Source organism: Cetorhinus maximus, chromosome 23 (genome assembly GCF_964194155.1).
Source record: "Cetorhinus maximus chromosome 23, sCetMax3.hap1.1, whole genome shotgun sequence".
NCBI lineage: Eukaryota > Metazoa > Chordata > Chondrichthyes > Lamniformes > Cetorhinidae > Cetorhinus > Cetorhinus maximus.
Window position 1 is genome coordinate 32,083,652 of NC_135901.1, and position 18,424 is coordinate 32,102,075.

Here is an 18,424-nt window from a genome sequence, read left to right on the forward strand (position 1 = left end):
ACATCTACCCCTTCTGCTCACGGAGTCGGCCAGGGGCCCTCGGGCACCCATCGGGAGGAGGGTCAGCAGGTGTACACTCCGGGGCCATCCACCCAGATGACACTGGGAGTGACCGGCCCATCGGAATCCTAACTGCCTGTGGCCTATGCAGTTCCAACTCCACAGGCCGAGGAGGGTGGCACTGCCACAAAGCAGGAGCCTGAAAGCAGGCCGGGGCCCTCCAAGTCTAGGCCCTCCGGAGGACGCCCGCCAAAGTCCTCACACAGGGCGTCACAGTCAACAGGCTGCCTCCACATCTACTGTGGATGTCTGGGGAGCACCAAGACGTAGCAGCAGGGTTAGGAAAGTTAGGTAAAAATAGTTGCACAGCCTGTCAACGGCTGTTGATTACTTTTACATACTGTTCACTATTGTCAATAAACTCCTAAGACTGTCTCCCTGCATATGGCTCCTTGTTCTGGCGAGCAGTGTTCTTGCCACTCAGATGTGAAATCTTTCTGCACAAGATAAAAGGCAGGTGTCCCAGTCCAGGGCCTCTTCCATGTTCTCTGTGCAGCCATGAGACCAAAGTCATGGTCCAGCCTCACACTACTTGGAAATATTACTGATGCCTGCACCTGGTCATTGCTGGCCATTGCTGCCAGAATGTAGTGGGCAGGCGCACAGAGTTCTCTCATACTCTCTGTATGCACTCAGCACTTTTAATGTGGGTTTGGCCCCCATCATACCAGCATCTGTGACCAGTGATTCTGTGCGCCTGCTCCTGAAGGGCTGAGGAGCTGAAGGCGGACACAGCATCAGATGCATCTAAAGTTTCATGGCTGCATCTCTGAGATGGTCCTGATCACAGAGCGCAAGCCAGCTGCCCTCGGCCAGACAGGAGTCAGACATTCTCAGAGGCTATGTGAAGATCTATGGAGTGTCCCCACTGCATGTCGTCATCATCCTCCACAAACATGGCAGCTATGAGTGTCTCCCCAGCGCGCCTGCCTCGTCTGGCCATAGCGAGAGCCTCATTCTCGTCAACGTCAACACCGAGGACCGCCTTACCCTCATCCCCATTGGCGTCCGACTCACCGGAGGAGACAGGCAGCTCCTCCATCGCTTCCTCAGCCAGCCCGTCTCCCCATTGCAGCGCCAGGTTGAAAAGTACGCAGCAGATGAAGATAATATGTGACACCCGCTGTGGACTGTACTGCAGGGCTCCACCAGAGCGGCTCCAGGCACTGGAGCCGCATCATTAGCATCCTAATGTTATGCTCCACCAGTTGCGAGCTGCTGCATGAGCTTCATTATAGTGTCGCTCTGCTGCAGTTTGAGGCCCCCGCGTGGATGTCATCAGCCACGGCCTCGTCCCCAAGGAGCTAACCCTGCAATCTCTGTGGAACCTGGAAAACTGCAGGGATCTGCGAGCAACTCAGGATGTAGGTGTCGTGCACACTCCCTAGATACCGTGTGCACACCTGCAGGATGCATTTCTAGTGATCGCATGCCAGCTGCACGTTCAGTTGCACCCTTGTAGTTGATGAAGTCGGCCGAGTGTAGCAATCGAGACCAAAGTGCCACATGAGTGCAGTCAATTGCACCCGATACCTGTGGGAATCTAGAGATCAGGGTGAATCCAATGGCCCTTGCATCCTGGCTGTCCCGGTCCAGGGTGAAATGCATAAATTTGCGCACCATGGAGAAGATGGCATCCGTGACCTTTTGGATTTTTTGTGGGTGGTGGATTGTGAAATCCCACAAAGGTCACCTGTGCAGCCCTGAAATGAACCACTGGCTTAGAAATTGAGCACCGGGATCACTTTCACAGCCACTGGCAGTGGATGACCTCCATCTCCCCTTGGCGCCAAGTCCTGTGATCCACCAAGTCCCTAAACATGAGCAGTCGTCGGCCACATTTGCCCTGAATCATCTGCAGGGACGGCAGGCAGTCTCAATAGACCTAGGGTGTCGCTAGGCGCCGACCAGCCACGGCTCCCTGTCGCTCCTGGGCAGTGTGTGCGGGAGCCCCTGCTGCACCTTCTTCAATAGATTGCTGCTCGTGCCTTTGCGTGACCAGGTGCCTCAGTCCCGAGTCCCTGTAGGACAACAGGTATACAGCCAGGTCCCCAAGATCCATAATGCTGACAGGGCCCTCCTGCAGCATGAAAGAGAGAGAGACGTGTTTATGATGGCTGTGCTTAGCACCTTTCCTGGCCCTGTGTGACTGGCCCTCAGCAATTACCGGAGAGGGCTGGTCACTCCTCGGATGCACAGAGATGAGTGCACTGCATGGCTGTGATGTCAACCTGCGACATGGGGGACACTGGTCCAAACGGGGATGCTGAGAGTACAAGGGGCTGTGGGCGCCTCCAGCAGCGACTGCTACATGGCCTGTGTTATTCAGGAGATTGTACAACGTGTGCAGGCCAACTGTTCCACGGCCCAATAAAGTGGTGGCGGACTCAATGTCTTTGCCGGGGGAAGTGGGGGACGGGGGTGTGGGCATAAGATATGGAGCGCTTGGTGGCCGTTCGGTGTCTCCGCATTGTTTCCAAGGGCGGACAGGCTAGGAGCCCGATCCCAATCATCACTGTGGCGCTTGCTCTGTCTTAGTTGCGGAGGGATGGGCAGTTTATACAGGTGTCCCTAATGAATAGCCACTTCCCTCGCTTGCCCTGCTCCCAACTCTATCGCCTGTGGGCGGGACGCAGCAAAGGGTAGCACTTAACAACCCCAAAGCAAACAATGGTCACCAACAAGGCTGGCCAACACTTGCCCCCGGACAGCCCTCACCCCTCACCAGTTGCCCCGGGGCCAGGCCTCAATTGCCTCCACCCCTCGGCGCCCCTGAGGCCTATCAACAACAGAGGAGTTGTGGAAAACGATGCTATTCACTGACCTCAGTTCCCCCAAAGTGATGGCCGCCAAGTTCATATCCCCTGCGTGCTGTTGTGAAACACCTCACTCTGCTTTCCCGGCGACGTAGGCGGGCGATTCGGCGGGGTTCCAAGAGCGTGGCGGGATGGCCTTTCAATTATATGCTAATTTTTTTACAATTAGCTCCCCGCCAACCGTAGGCAGGAAACTCAGATGATAGCAACATGCATTCACGCCACCATGACGCAAGCCGTCCGATAATTTCCACGAAGGCCACCTCTCACGTCCGCCACCAGCCAGCTCAGAATATTCCTGCCATTGATTTTGGCTGCGGTAGAATGATTCCCAAAGACAATTCACTGACTGAGGTGATTCAGCCATTGAATAATTCCCGGTTGAACTTAATGTATTTATTGAAGGAACTTTATTAGGAACAGAGACGATGACTGATCTCAAAACAATGTAAAAGTAGCCCTTTAATGGTACATTGGCATGTACCCCTCACTCACAGGGCAAAGTGTTTCTCTCCTCAGTTTCTCTGCTTGAGCCCAGCTTTGCTGTTGCATGTCCTAAATTGAGGGCTGCTGAGTGCGGGACATCCTTCTGCTCCTAACACCCGGCAATGCCTAGGATTGTTCAAATATTCATTATTGTCTCCACATTGAGTGAAGGCCCAGAACTGGTGACATATTCTCGCCTTTCAGGTGCAAAGTTTTTATTTCAAGTAACCACCGTAGGATGTAGTTGATCCTTCGCCCCACCAGTGCAGTGCAGCACAGAGGAAGGGTCTGCATCTTCCTGCTCCAGAGTTTCAGATCGACACTGAGGATCCCAAGTGATTTTCAGTTGAAGGGCTCGGACTTTTTAGTGCACTCTGCGCAACTCTTCCTTCACCAAGCCAGAGACACGCTCATTGTCCTTTCACTTCCTTCTCTGAGTATATTTCTGAGCAGGCTGGCTGACTGCCGACTTTGCCATCAGCGACTAACTTTGCGGTCATTCGTTGAAAGGAGCCCATTTTATCCTGAGTGAGGAACAATTTTACTTTCGTCTCCACATCTATGGTTGGTTGTTTGTTTATTTACCCTCTTTGACATTTCTGTAATTATTTGCTGATGTGTGATTTTCTTGCACATACGATGTTCCCGTGCTGGTTTCAATATGTCTTCAATTTCTTCATTTTCTCCTTTAGGTCTCACTGAAGCACTTTACATTCCCATGTCATTGCCCTGCCTCATTTTTAATCGGGATGACTATTTTAAATGCCCGAATAATTGCCGCTACCATAAGGGGTATTTTACTTTTAAGGGTCATAGCTCAAAAGATTAAATTTCACACATAATTCTGTAACACGAATGCATATGTTTGTGTGTGAACCCCCAGCTTCTCTACTCTCGTTCCTTCTGAAACACAAGAAGCTCTCTGTCTCCATCTCTCCCTTTCCATTACAGATATCTTGGCAGTAATTGTGACCTTGTCTCGAAGAACTTGTGGTCTCTCTGGATGCATCTCTAATTACATGGTGTCCATGGCAGCGACAAATCTCCTGGTCATGACGGCAGCTGTAATATGGAACGTGATGGCTGGATTTATTTCACATTCAGTTTCTGGTCCACATTACCAGTGTGCAGCTTCGATTCTGCCTTAAATTATGCAGACATAGAAAGCTCTTCCTGGTTAACGGTCGCTTTCACCTTTGATCGATTTGTGGCTTTTTGTTGTCAGAATCTGAATGCAAAATATTGCACCGAGAAAATGGCGGAATGTGTGATAGGAACCCTGCTTGCACTGATCTGCGTAAAAATAGCATCATATATTTTATATTTGAACCTAGGTACATATTAAACAATATACCTTGGTTCTGCAGTATATAATTGTGAATTTACACGTCACTTGCATGGGTCACTTATGACTGGATTTGTTCCATTGTAATCCCTTGCTTCCCATTCATTCTGATTTTACTGCTCAATGCCCTGACTGTCAGGCACATTCTAATGGCAAATATCAGCCCCAATTGACCCCGGGCCCAGAGAAATGTAAAGAACAATAATGTCAATTGTTTTACTCTTCGCCACCTCGGGCAGTCCCATCTATAATTTTTTGTGCAGATCCTCTATGTCCGCATTGTGAATGCCCCTTATGTTTCAGGTTCTGATATCAGTGAGCCCACCTTAATTCTCCAGCAATTCGGATTTACGTTTGAGTTTTCCACTTTCTGCATCAACAGATTCATTTATGATGGGACTCAGAGTAAAATCAGAGTCGAGTTAAAGAATAGGGTGAAATATCCACCGCATCTACTTGTTCACTTATTTAGACTTAGCAAATGAGGAACTTCAACATGAGCTGCGCATTATTTGCAAACATTTCCACTTATTGTCCATGGCACACGTGGTCCCGTTTGCCACGTGCAGTCCCTTTTAAACACTTACCCATGGGTGAATTTAAGATTGGAGAAGAAACGCTTCATTACTGCACAGTCCAGTCTTACAAACAGCTGCCTGTTAGTTTCCAGTTCCCTTGCCTTTGCTGACTCAGGCCTGGGGGATTCCCATTAGCCTCGAGGGCGCTGGTGACGTTTATAGATTTGGAAGCAACATGTGATGAGTGGATCAATGAGGGGCGGGGAGGAATGTTGTGGCGCACATCCTCTGAAATCCCCTTCTCCTCCTCAGAATTGGAGGAATGTTGCACATCTGCATCTGGCGCACTTGTGCATCTCTTACAAGGGAGAGAAGAGCGATGAGTCGGCAGTATTTCCGTCTGATGACTCGGGGTTTGGACATTGACCTGACAAATTGTGCACACGCGAGCACGATGATTTGTCATCCACAGAGTGCCCCTTGTACCCATCCATTGGGCCATTCACTCTGTGGGTGCTCTGCGTCCATATCCCTATGAGTGCCTGCTTGCTGTGCCTCCAGGCCTCCCAGCTCCAGCACCACTTCATCCGCGTGCATATTGTCAGGAAGATATACTAAGTCTCATAATGTTATTGGAGTGTATTGCTTAGTAGAGTAGTGGTGGGGTCTATGTCTATGGGCCTATATCTGTGTGTGACTTAATTGAATTAAAGACATCCGGGCTGAAATCTTTGTTGCGTCAGGAGATAATCTAGGTTTGAGATGTTAAGTAGGTAGATGGCAGAGGTAAAGGTAAACATTTGCATTTTAAAATAAACCAAGCCAGATTGTTTGGAAAGGAAGGGTGAAGTGTCTCACCTAGCCAGTTGATGTTCAAAACCTGTGTATATATTTTTCCCAAACATCACCGGTAAAATTAGCGCTATGAGAGATTTTTTATTATGAAAATGGTAAAGTCCAAAGATATAGTAAAACACTGGGAATTTGAAATCAAATCGGGAAAATATGTATAAAGGAACGAAGGCTCTGCGTAAGTTTAGGCATTTTAAGGTCTAACAAGTGTGAAAAGCATCTAGGCCTCAAGCTGCTGTCTACAATGAACTGAGGTTAAGAAAACTCACTTTGAATTGGATTGCTCAGGGTATCATGGTTCTTTGCCTGGTCTTTTAAAATCTATGTGTCTTACTGTTGCCTTAACGAAAGTGTAACTGGGAGTAAAGTTAATTAGGGTATTTAGAAATTACCATAGCAGTAATTTGTAGATCTATGTATGTATTTAAAAGTATTTCTTCTATTAATAATGGTTTGATTTATTTTTGCAATAAACCTATAAGACTTGGTGGTAATATTGCTACTGAACTCAAGCACACATTTCGAAATTTGTACAGATTGGAAAATAAGTTGTGGCAGTTGTTTCAAGTTTTCCCTGGGATTTGAGCAGCCCAGCATTTACCATCAGCTGTGTCATAAGAGTATGATCATGCATGGCACGGCTTTTCCTGTTCTTGTCCTTTGCCCTATATTGGAACGCTCTACTCCTGCAGAAATATAAATGCCCATTGCTGTACGATCTTAGAACAGGCACACAACATCGACCAAGCTTGCAAGCCTAACTGTTCATCATGCTGCCCAAGCGTCGATTCTGGCATGTGGCTATTCAGACTGACAGTGCATGAGTCACCACTGCCTCCCCATTCCCTTTCACAGGCACTTCACTACGCCCCTGATAGCCAGTGCTGATGCCTCAGCAGTGCCTGGACCAGCAACCCCTTCACATATAGTCGCACTTAAAGTAGGAAGTTTAATATCATCCACGGCGCTATCCTTTCCAGCTTCTCATTTGTCCTTTTCCAGCTCTGCCGCCATTTAGACAAGTGTGGCCAACAGATGGTTCTCAACTTGCTCCACTATCGCCATCGATGTCTGCCCGGTTTGGCGAGGCAATGTCTTTAGGACCATTCCCTTTACCATGCCACCAACGACACCGCCCCCTACCCCCGAGCCCTCCAGTCTGGACAATCATCCCCAAGGAGGAATCAATGAGCTTGGGCGCAACACTTACTCTGCGTTCTGCCCCATCGCTACCCCTTTATGTTGTTTCGTGGCTGCTTCCTTTGAAACTAATGATGGCTGCCATATAAAGACGATGGTAACCATGTTGTCAGTGGTGCACAACCCCTCTCGCAACTCTTAACTGTTCAGCCCGCCCAGCTACCAGCCCTTAATTTATAGGCCACATTCCCACTTCCATTGCCGCTACTGCTTCAAACGTTATTATCGTGTTACTTTTATTTATAAATGTGGTAAGGGTCTGAAAGCAAATGCACCTGGGTAGCGAGGCCACGTGTGACATAGGCAAGTAGAGGAAATGTTGGAGTTTGTTGTGGAATTCATGTGCCATTTTAGCATTTTACAAAACTTAAACAACTTAACAAATAATTTCACTGGATATTTTATCCCTTTCTTTAACTCAGCTCGGAATTTAATCTGGACCCCAGCATAAATAAATGTGTTGATACAGAAACTCAAAAACTGAAGCAAATATCCGCTTTCCGCCAGGTTAAATGATAATTCAGTGGATTTAGAACCTGAGAAATAAGTAACTTTTGCAATTTGCATATAGAGGATCATGACAAAAAGTAACGAATAAAGCAGGATGAAGCTGCCTGAGATGGCGACGAGTAAAACCATGGACTTCCTACGCTTCTCCATCTCTGGGTCACTCTGATTCTCTCCATTGCTTTGGGTCCTGAGTCTCCTGCGGGCTCTATTTGTTGATAGGATGTGTCTGACAGTCAGAGCATTGAGCAGTAAATTCAGAATGAATGGGGGACAGGTTAGTAAAATGGAACGAATCAAATCATATGCGTCCCATGCAGGTGATTTGTAAGTTATTGGTATGGGGACACAGAACCACTGTACATTATTAATTATGTACATAGGCTCGAATACAAAAAAAAAGCTATTTTTCAGACAGTTCAGGAGACGGGCAGTGCCTATAACCCACGAAGCTGTCTTCCCGGTGCAGTATTTTATTTTCAGCTTTTGGCTTCTTCTTATTGTGTCCACAGACAGTCTATACATGGCCCTGCCAGAACTGGATACATTTTTGCGCCTTGTTGTTGAATTCGGCAAGATCTGCAACAGTGCAGGTTTCCTCCAGCGATAGACTTTGCAGGAGATGTTGCATAGTCTATGGCTCAGTTCCACATTCACAAGTTGTCGGGCAGGTTGTATATCCCCATTTGCTTAATGACACCTTTGAACGACCTACACCTGTCATAAGTCTGTTGAGGCACTTCCAGGTTGCCCAGTTACAATTAGCTCCTGGGGGAAGGCTTTCATCTGGTAGAATTTCCATTGCTCGGGATTGTTCGAGACTGGTGAGCCGGTCTTTCCACAAGGCGATGCGGGCTTCAGGTGGGGTTGATTGTCATGGAACAAAACTGTTCATCAAGCTCTTCCTTGACTTTAGGCGGCTGGGTGTAGGTGTATGACCATGTAGAGGGTGCCTCTCATCTGATGTTTGATGGAGTTGCTCTTTCTTGCTGGCTATTGCTCTTCTTATATCAGGGGGAGTGATACCCGCCAGGATATATAAGCTGTTGGTGTTTGTTGGCTTTAAACAACCTGTGATAATTCGGCAAGTTGCATTCAGAACGGCATCCATCTTCTTAGCATGAGTAGATCTTTCCCATGCAGGGCAGGCGTATTCGGCAGTGGAATAGCAAAGAGCAAGTGCACTTGTTCGTAATGTTTTCGAGCTGGCTCCCCATTTTGTGTTCGTGAGCTTATTGAGGATGTTGTTTCGTGCGCTCACTTTTGCCTTTGTCTTTTTGATGTGGTTCATGAAGGTGAGGCATCTGTCAAGGGTGACTCCTAGGTCGATAGGGTGCTCACAATGCGTCAGTGCTGCCCCACACCAGGTTACTTTAAGCTGGCGTTTGGCTTCTCGGTTTCTGAGGTGGAATGCACAAAGATGCGTCTTTTATGGGTTTGCGCGAATGTGCTTTACTTCAAAGTGGGATGTTAGTCCCTCCAAGTCCTCAGAAAGCGTTTTCTCCACTGTATTAAAATCAGTGATTTGGGCAGTGTCACATAAGTCATCAGCATATATAAAAGGGCGTGTGACACCGTCTATAGGTTGGTCATTCGTGTAGAGGATGTACAGCAGCGGTGCAAGCACGCTTCCCTGAGGAAGACCATTCTTCTGAATAGGCCACCTGCTGCGCTTCACACTTAGTTAAACATAGAACCAGCGATTCTGAAGCATGCTTTGTAACTGCTCTGTTAAGTGTATATATTTTGTCATCTCTAGGATCTTGCAGAGGAGATCTCTATGGATCACTGTATCGTATGCTGCTGACAGGTCTACAAAAACAGCACCTGTTATCATCGCTTGCTCAAAACCACCTTCGATATGTTGTATGAGTTAGAGCAGTTGGCTTGTTGTTGATCTGCCGGGGCGGAAACCTGCTTGCAGTGGAATGATCTTCTCATCTACAGTTGCTGCTATCCTATTGAGTATCAGGCGTTCAAACAACTTCTTAGTGTGGCAAAGCAGTGAAATTGGCTGAAAGCTCTTAGGATCTGAGGGGTCTTTTCCGGGCTTTAATAGTGCTATTAAATGTGCCTACTGCCAAATATTAGGTAGTTTGTGTGTTGCCAGACAGTGGTTGAACAATTGTTGGAGCCTTTTCTTTGCTTGCTGTCCAAAGTTCTTTATCTGCTCCGTTGCTATGTTGTCAAGACCAATTGCTTTCCCGTGTTTTAGACTAGATATATCAGTTTCCAGCTCTTCCATGGTGCATGGTCCAGTGAAGCCAGGTCATTGCTGCACCTCTTCCTATCTAGTTGTGATCTTGGTTGTTTCTTATTGATTTTTCCATTTAGGAGCAATTGGTCGGCAACTTGGTTTGCAGACATATTTGAATGTTGGGCAGATTTCCTTGGGATCGCCTCCAAGTTTGCTTATGAGAGACCATGCCTTCTTGCTGCTTTTTGTAAGATCTGTTGTCTCTATCAAGGTGTCTCAGGTGCTTGAAGCTCTTTAGAGACACTTAACATCACCCTCTCACCGGTAAATATTGTTTCCTCCGAGAAGGGGTCAGATTCAAACATTGAGACATACTCCCAGTAGATTTCAGCATTCTCCTTGTTGAGACCAGAGATGTAGTGTGCTCTACAACATCGGGGGATCTTCCTTCTGGCTGTTTTCTGGACAGCTTTTGCAAACAGGTTTCAGTGCTCAGGTAATGGTTTAATGCATTTAACCTTACGGCCAAGTACTCGTGTGAACCTGTTCCAATCGGCCTTCTTGAAGTTGAAGCGCCTTTCGAATGGTATGACGGTTGGTAACACTGTTTCCTTTACCTGGATATCAATAGGACGGTGTTGTGTCTGTGGTATTGGATCTGTGACAAGCTTCTTGCAGAAACCAGCGATGTTGTTGCTGACAATGGCAAGACCTGCGTTATAGCTACACTTCCAGTGGGCACTGTAGAAGGAGGCTGGTACTTTCGGATCGTGGATGAGAGTAAGCTGGTTAGCGTACATCCATTCTTCGACTGCTCCTCCGTCGTTGTTAGACTCCTTGTACCCCCCCCATTGTGTACTGTGGCTATTAAAGTCTCCAATCATGATCTGTGGTTTACTGTGCAGGATGGGTACAGGGTTAGAGAAGCTGAAACCTGTGCCAGGTGGCTTGTACACTGAGGTCACTACTTTGCTCAGCTCTACAGTTAGAACTTCGATGTTGTCATCGTCTGTTTTAGAAGTGGCTTCTACAACTGAACCAGCTCTAACAAATACAGCACTGCCATGTTGTCGATGAGGTCTTTCAATAACCTGGAACATTCCTGGTATTTTTGGGCGGTTGTTCTCACTTGCTCCGTGTGTCTCCTGCAAGCAGAGGACATCACATATCTACTCATTGCATAAAGTAGCGAGGATGTTTTGTGTAGCTACAGCGAACCCTTCAATGTTAGCAGATATAACAGTCAATTGCTTCTGGGAACAAATGGCTACAAATCGATCAAAGGTGAAACTGGGCGATGGGGCACCTCAATCAGAATCCCTGTTTTAAATTTGGGCGCCCCCCTCCCCCAATGTCTCGTAATAGCAGGACCTCCCTCCAAGCCAGGCCTCTCCCTGGACACCGTAACCCCTCATGGCCCATCCGCCCCATGGCCCCCCACCATCACTGTCCTGAGACCGCCAAAACGCTCTTCTTTCTCTAATCCCAAGACTGATGCCCTAGGGGGCTGCTTGCAGTCCCAATTCTGCTCGCTGCAGGGGCTCATAACCAGCTAGCCAATCAGGTTGGCCGTCAGCTCTCTAATGCGACTTCCTCTCGAGTGAGTGGCTTCAGCACCACTTGTAGCCAACTAGCGCTCATTTGAGCGTGAAATGCCTGCTGGGCGGACGGTTTAGGGGGGAAATGATTTCCGGTGACTCTTCAGAGAGCGGGGCAGGAAATCCCACCGTCCTAAAAATCCTAGCCCAATCATTCAATGGAGCAGAACACTGACACGGTCTTGTTGGGGGAAAGAGCCTCTTTCTATCTCTTAATATCTATGAAAGTTCTATAATGTCAAAAATGAATCAGCAACTAAATGACAGCTTGTAATATCGGGGCCCGTTACATGAAGTATCACTAGGAAGTTGCCATCTCATAATTTTAATGAAGACCAGAATCCACTTATCCTTACAATGCATTGACACAATGTTGAGGATGCTGGAATATCAGAAAATGCATTAAATAGTGTTAGGTTAATACCGCACACTGGGATTTCTGTTTAACAGCACGACCAGGAAATGAGCGATAAGTCACTGCCAGTACAGGCAACGCTTACAAGATCAGTTTATGATGGGAGTGTTAACGACAGGGTGACTGTTAGGCCATAGTTCTGCCAACAAGGTAACTATAAAACAGGAATCTCAACTAAACAGTCGCAATTAAAGCAAGGCATTAGTTGCAACATCACCTTAACGCTGAGTTTTCCACTACAAAGTCACTAATGCGCTTGGTTATCAGAGGAAATGTTAACCTTCTGTAAAATTGTGTCAGTCACTACATCCCTTCTCTCACTCTTTATGGGAGAGTATTCGCAAGCTTTACTTGACTCTGTCATCCTCTGCCTTCTCTCTCTATTGATGGGAAGCCTATCCTATCTTTACTTCAATCTATGTCATTACCTATGACAACCATACCCTTCTCCCCCACCTCTATTGGTGGTGGTACCTCCGTCTTCTTTAGTTGAATCTCTCTCACTCTACGCCAAAATTGCTTGATCTGGCAAAGAATTGTACAAAACACTGGACTGGGCAAGGGGAAAAATAACCAACAATAATTGTGGAAACTAACAAGAACATGGATTGCACCTCACTGAGCATCACACTTGGTTTCTTCGAATGAATTAATGAGAAAAAAATATTCTCTGCTGGAAATTCCAGCAGTGAGCGCTCTAAAAAAAACACCCTTCAATAGAGGAAAGTGAGGCGACAATTTGCCTTTTCTCAGATTTTAGGGATGAAATGCAGTGCTAGCTCAAGATCGTCTCGTGATAATCAGCTGGACCTTCGGTTTCAATCTGACAGCCTGGAAGAAGCAGGTGATGAGCTGCCATGAAACCGTTAGTCAGTGGAGTCACGCAGGTAGTTAACAATTACACAAAGGGGCAATAGGGAGACAGGCGAAGAAATTGACAAAATGCCATAACGGCAGGAGGCACATGAGTATTTATGATTGATAGGTAGATGTCAAATCTCTGTTAAATCACTAGATTTGTTATGTTGCTAATGATGACAGAGTGCACAAGGTCAAAGTGCTTTAAATTGTTCAGCATTCCCTCAGTTGACGGTTCTGGTCTAATTAATGTTAGATGGATGTCACAGCGGATGTCAGATGAGGGACATTATAAAGACGCATGATGCAATGCCCTGCCAGAACAATTTTCAATGAGACAAATTTATATGGCTCGAGAAAAGGGTGTTCGTTGGCTGGAAAGTCGGCCCTGATTGGCCTCAGCATTGCCAAGGAAAATGTACCGGCAAAAACAAACCCCCAAAATTTTTTGTTTTAATTAAAAACAAGACAAGTCGAACCTGATTGTTTGAGGGTTTGACAACGGAAATGTGCCAGGAAACAATTGTCAGCCAGGCGTTTCATAAATCGAAAAATGCACAATATCTGCATATATTGTTCCTGTTGATGGACTACAGCGCCCAGTGACTGAACATATGCACCTTATACCAAGTTTAAGTGAGCCGCCTTGTGAGAATGACTTGCGGCCTTAAATTGAATGTTCATCTAATTGTTAGCACACTTGGGGTTTTTCAGTAAGTGCTGTCCAATCACGAAATCATGTCTATTATTGGATGTGATGTTATGAGTTTAACAAGCATGCGTTGCTTGAGTACAGTCAGTGCTCTGCCTGTTGTGAGCAGTCCAAGTGACATGGTTTTTGTCTAAATTCACCAGCCTTTGGGGCGTATTGTCTTCATACCTGGCACCACACTGGAACTGAGATACATACACCAGGCTAATCACTTTTGTCGCAGGCAGACCGCCCTTTTGGCATAAAGTCAGTATCCTGCTAATGGAGAATGCCACTCCCATTGTTACAGCACAGCAGAAATGCAAAATATCTAGCTTTAATGTTCAGGCGCCTATCATGCCCTGGTTCATTTGAGGTAGAGTGGACACGTTTCAGGACTGAAAGTGGCGGCCTTAGAGTTCATGAGTTTGCGTGATATGCAATGAGAAGTGATCTGGTTAGCGTAGCCATTATCCCTCTGGATCGCTTTAATGGAAACTATTCATCATAAGGAATACCAGTGGGATATAATGCTCTGAATGAAGAGACAAAATTCGTGTGGATTTAAAGGAATCTGAAAGATTTTCCGAGCTTTAGCTAGATTGATTAGTTAACAAAGAAACAGACACAGTGAAAGCTCTGTGCTTAGAAGTTTCCAGACTGGAAAAGGAGAATGAAAAAACAAGTAGCAAGCCAGGGAGGTGAGAATAAGTTCGGCCTTGTAGCCGGAGAATAAATCACAGCCTTAGGAGACAGTGTCAAGTAGAAATGTGTTGTGGGATTTTTTGTTGTGTTAAATTTTAAATGTAGGAAATTGTATTCTGTTATTTAAAGCATAAGTATTCTAGTGCATTCTATTTCATGAATGTTACTTTTATCTTTCTTGTTGCAATAAAATCTTAAAATTTGAAATCTGCCAATCTATAAAACTTAAGATATAATTATCACTATTGTTGCTATCCACCAGGATAGTAAAAGCAACATTATATGTCAATATTCTTTCAATTTGATACCATCCTTAATGTCTTTAGTTAGCCACAGGTGGTACATCGTTTTCAGAGTCCTCCCTTTTCAAGTGAATTGATGTTTGTTGACACTTAAAAGTAAATAAAAGTATCTGCATAAATGCCTCCAGATTCTTCTCTAAGGTATTAACTTTTAACATATTTGCACGTCCATTGTAGGCAATTCTATCATCACACTCTTGTAATTGCATATGTTTGAGTTTTCAACAATAGGTTCAGACCCACGATTCTCGCCTTCAAACTGAGTGTGATATTCTATCATGTTAAGATCAATCGTGAACACTTTTCTTGTTTGATCGTACCATAATTTCTGTAATTCAGAACTTTCAAAGTGGATTATTATTGGACGCAAACATTCAAAATGCAATGTTTGGAGGCACGGTATAAGGTTGTTAATCTCAGTCTTAGCCACTTGGGATTGTTTACTAAGTGACGTCCAATCATGCAATCGCATCAAATGTTGGACATAATGTTCTGAATTTAGAAAGCATAGATTGGTTGCAAATGGTCAGTACTATCCCTGTTGTGAGCAGCCAGAAACGAGGCTTTTGTTGCAATCGACCAGTCGTTAGGACATATGTCCTACATTCCTGGCAACACAGTGAAACTGAAATTCAAATGCCTCATGACTCAATTGTGTGGTGAGCAGAACATCTTTTTGGTATGAAGTTAACATCCTATTAGTGGAGAAAGGCATTTGTATTTCTCTTGCAATGTAACAATGGGAAGCCACAATCTTCACCTTTTCCTCAAATCATTCAGAGGTGGACCGGCATATTTTCAGGCCCAAAAGCGATGGCTTTAACATTTCAAGTGCTGGCATCACATGCAGCGAATAATGCTACGATCAGGGTGTCCATTATCCAGCAGGATAGCTTTGATCCACCCTACTGCAGAATCAGACTTGAACGGTAAGCTTAGCTCGGGCCCTAATTACAAGTTTTCCAATCAGGCCAATCATATAGGTTGTGGGGCAGGGGAAGCCAAATGCAAATATTGATCAGTGTTGTAGACTTGTGATACACATCTTTAAGGAACACAAGATCGTATTGATCAACTTTACTCCAATCAAGGAAAGGAAGCTGGTTAGAACGTTCCATCACAAATCTGCTCTAATTAGGATTTGGATTGGCAACGACAATCCAAATAACATTTCAACCTGTATACACGTTGACATGCAAATACTTTGAGAAGAAAACAGTCCAATGTGAGCCCTAGTGATCGCAGATTACAGTGTTCCAAAGGCATCGTTGCCCCTCTCAGGTCATAAGCCCCTCTTTCAGAATCTCAGGAATGGTGAAAGGCAGAGAGGGAGAGAGAGAGAGAGAGATCAGGGAGAGACAGAGACTCCTATTATCTAGTAGTTCTTCACGCAGAATATGGGTCATAGATAGCTCTTGGAATAAGGAGACAACATTGTTGATGGTTTAAACGAGGCTGTAAGTTTTGTCTAGTGCCCTAGCTCGATGAAATTCTGTCCAACGAACACTTCTGAGCGAAAGTCAGTTCTGTAATTCGAAGTTTCCAGGCAGGAACATGGAAAATGAAGGATGCAAGATTGCGAGTTGAGAATAAGCTTGAGGAGGGTCGATGGAGAATAAAATACCCTCTTAAAGTTCAAATGTATATTAGAAATGTGATGTCAGATTTTTAACTGTATTAAAAATTAAATGGAGAATGTTAGTTTTTTTTCGAATATTTAGAGTATACCTCTATTACTGCGCGTTTTTAAACAAATGTCATGTCTAGTTTGTTTTTAAAGGTAAAAAGTTGAAACTTGAAATCTTGTTGTGTGATCCTTACGATGAGTGACTGAAATTTGAAATATTACTGAAAATGTTATTGGTGTCCGTGGGGTAGCAAAAGCAACAATGCATGGATTTTCTTTCAATCTGAATGCACTCTGAGCTTTTATAGTTAGCCGCCGATGGTCCATCACACTCACAGAGTGCTTCCATCTCTATGGAATGTATGTTTGTTGAGACTTGTAAGGCAACCCCTTAAATGCATCTCACTTCTTCTCTAACATTACCTTATAACATATTTTCAGGTCTACTGTAGCCAATTCTGCCGTCACAGTCTTGTGATTGTCTTTGCTTAAGGTTAATACACTAGTTTCAGACCCATGTTTCTCGCCTTGAATCTGAATGAGATATTCTATCATGTTTGGATTAAACGCGTCCAGAACATCCTTCACTATGAGTTCATAACATAATTTCATAACTTCAGAAAAAGGACACCGTGAACGTCAAAATTCTCAAAGCAGACTATTACTGTGTCTTTATTTTACATTTATAACGGTTGAAGTCAAAATATAACAACAAAAAGATCAACAATCACTGGCCCTCTATCCAGCTCTTCTTGTCCCCCCACCCCCCACCCCCCACCTTAAACCAGCTTATATTTCACCTCTTTTCTATTTTTTCTTAGTTCTGTTGAAGAGTCATGCCGACTCGAAACGTTAACTGTGCTCCTCTCCGCAAATGCTGCCAGACCTGTTGAGTTTATCCAGGTATTTTTGTTTTTATTAAGCCTGGATATTTTCCAGGTCTTGCTGCATTTGGGCAGGGACTGCTTCAGTATCTGAGGAGTCGCGAATGGTGCTGAACATTGTGCAATCTTCAGCGAACATCCCCACTTTTGACCATATGATTGAAGGGAGGTCATTGATGAAGCTGCTGTGGGCCAGGACACTAACCTAACTATCTCTGACAGTGATATCCTCGAGCTGAGTTGGCTGACCTCCAATAACTACATCCATCTTCCTTTGAATCCATCCAGTGGAAATTTTACCCCCTGATTCACATTGACTCCCGTTTTTCTGGGGTCCCTTGTTGCCACACTCAATCACATGCTGCCTTGATACCAAGGTCACTCTCACCTCACCTTAGGAGTTCAACCCTTTTGTCCATGTAATATCACACCGCCGATGGTAAAGGCTGAGTTGTTAAAATCCCATAGGGCAACGTGAAATAACTGTCATAGCCTATTTTGGCAATTTGTATCTTTCGAGATGCAAGCTTTGAGTTCAGTAGTAATAAGACCAACGAGTCTCAAGAGATTTTTTATAAATCTACAGTAAATTTTAATTAAGATAAGAAAGATTGTAAGCACATACATATGCCTACAAAATTTCTGCTCTAATAAACACAAAACCCCCCTAATTAATCTGAATCTCATTTACACCCCCGGTAAGGCAACTGCAAAACACGTAAATTTAAATAGACCCATGGCAAAGCACACCCCGAACAGTCACATTCAAAATTAATTACTTTCAGCTCTGGGACTTGAGGCTTACAGGCTGGAGGCTTTTGATTTCAGAATCCCTCCTCATTTTACCAACAGCTTTCTCTTACATTAAAAATTTTCCTCTTTGAATGCAAATTCTCATTGTCACTCGGTGTTTTTCTTTTACTTTAGGCCTTCTAACAATAGCACTCTTTCATTATACACGCTTTACCAGTAAGCTTTTTAAAACAATAAACACATTTTTTTCTGAGCTGCACCTGGTTAGGTGTAATATTTCACCCGCTCTTTTGAATGGCCTATTTCCAAATGCAAATTGCCCCCTTTACACATCACCCTCCTTCTCCCCATGTTTACCTAATTACCCTTTCGAACATACTTCTCTTCTATACAGAAAAACCCAAGATCAGCTGGCTTAAATCCAATTAAGACACACCCACACATACATACACATAGACACAGACACTACTAAGCACTATTTTAAAATAATATCCAATAACATTATAGACATTATTCCGTCTGTTGACATTGGCTTCCTTACATAAAAATGAAGCATCATAATTCCAAAAGATAGCTTCATATTTATTAACCCATCATGCACTACCTCCTA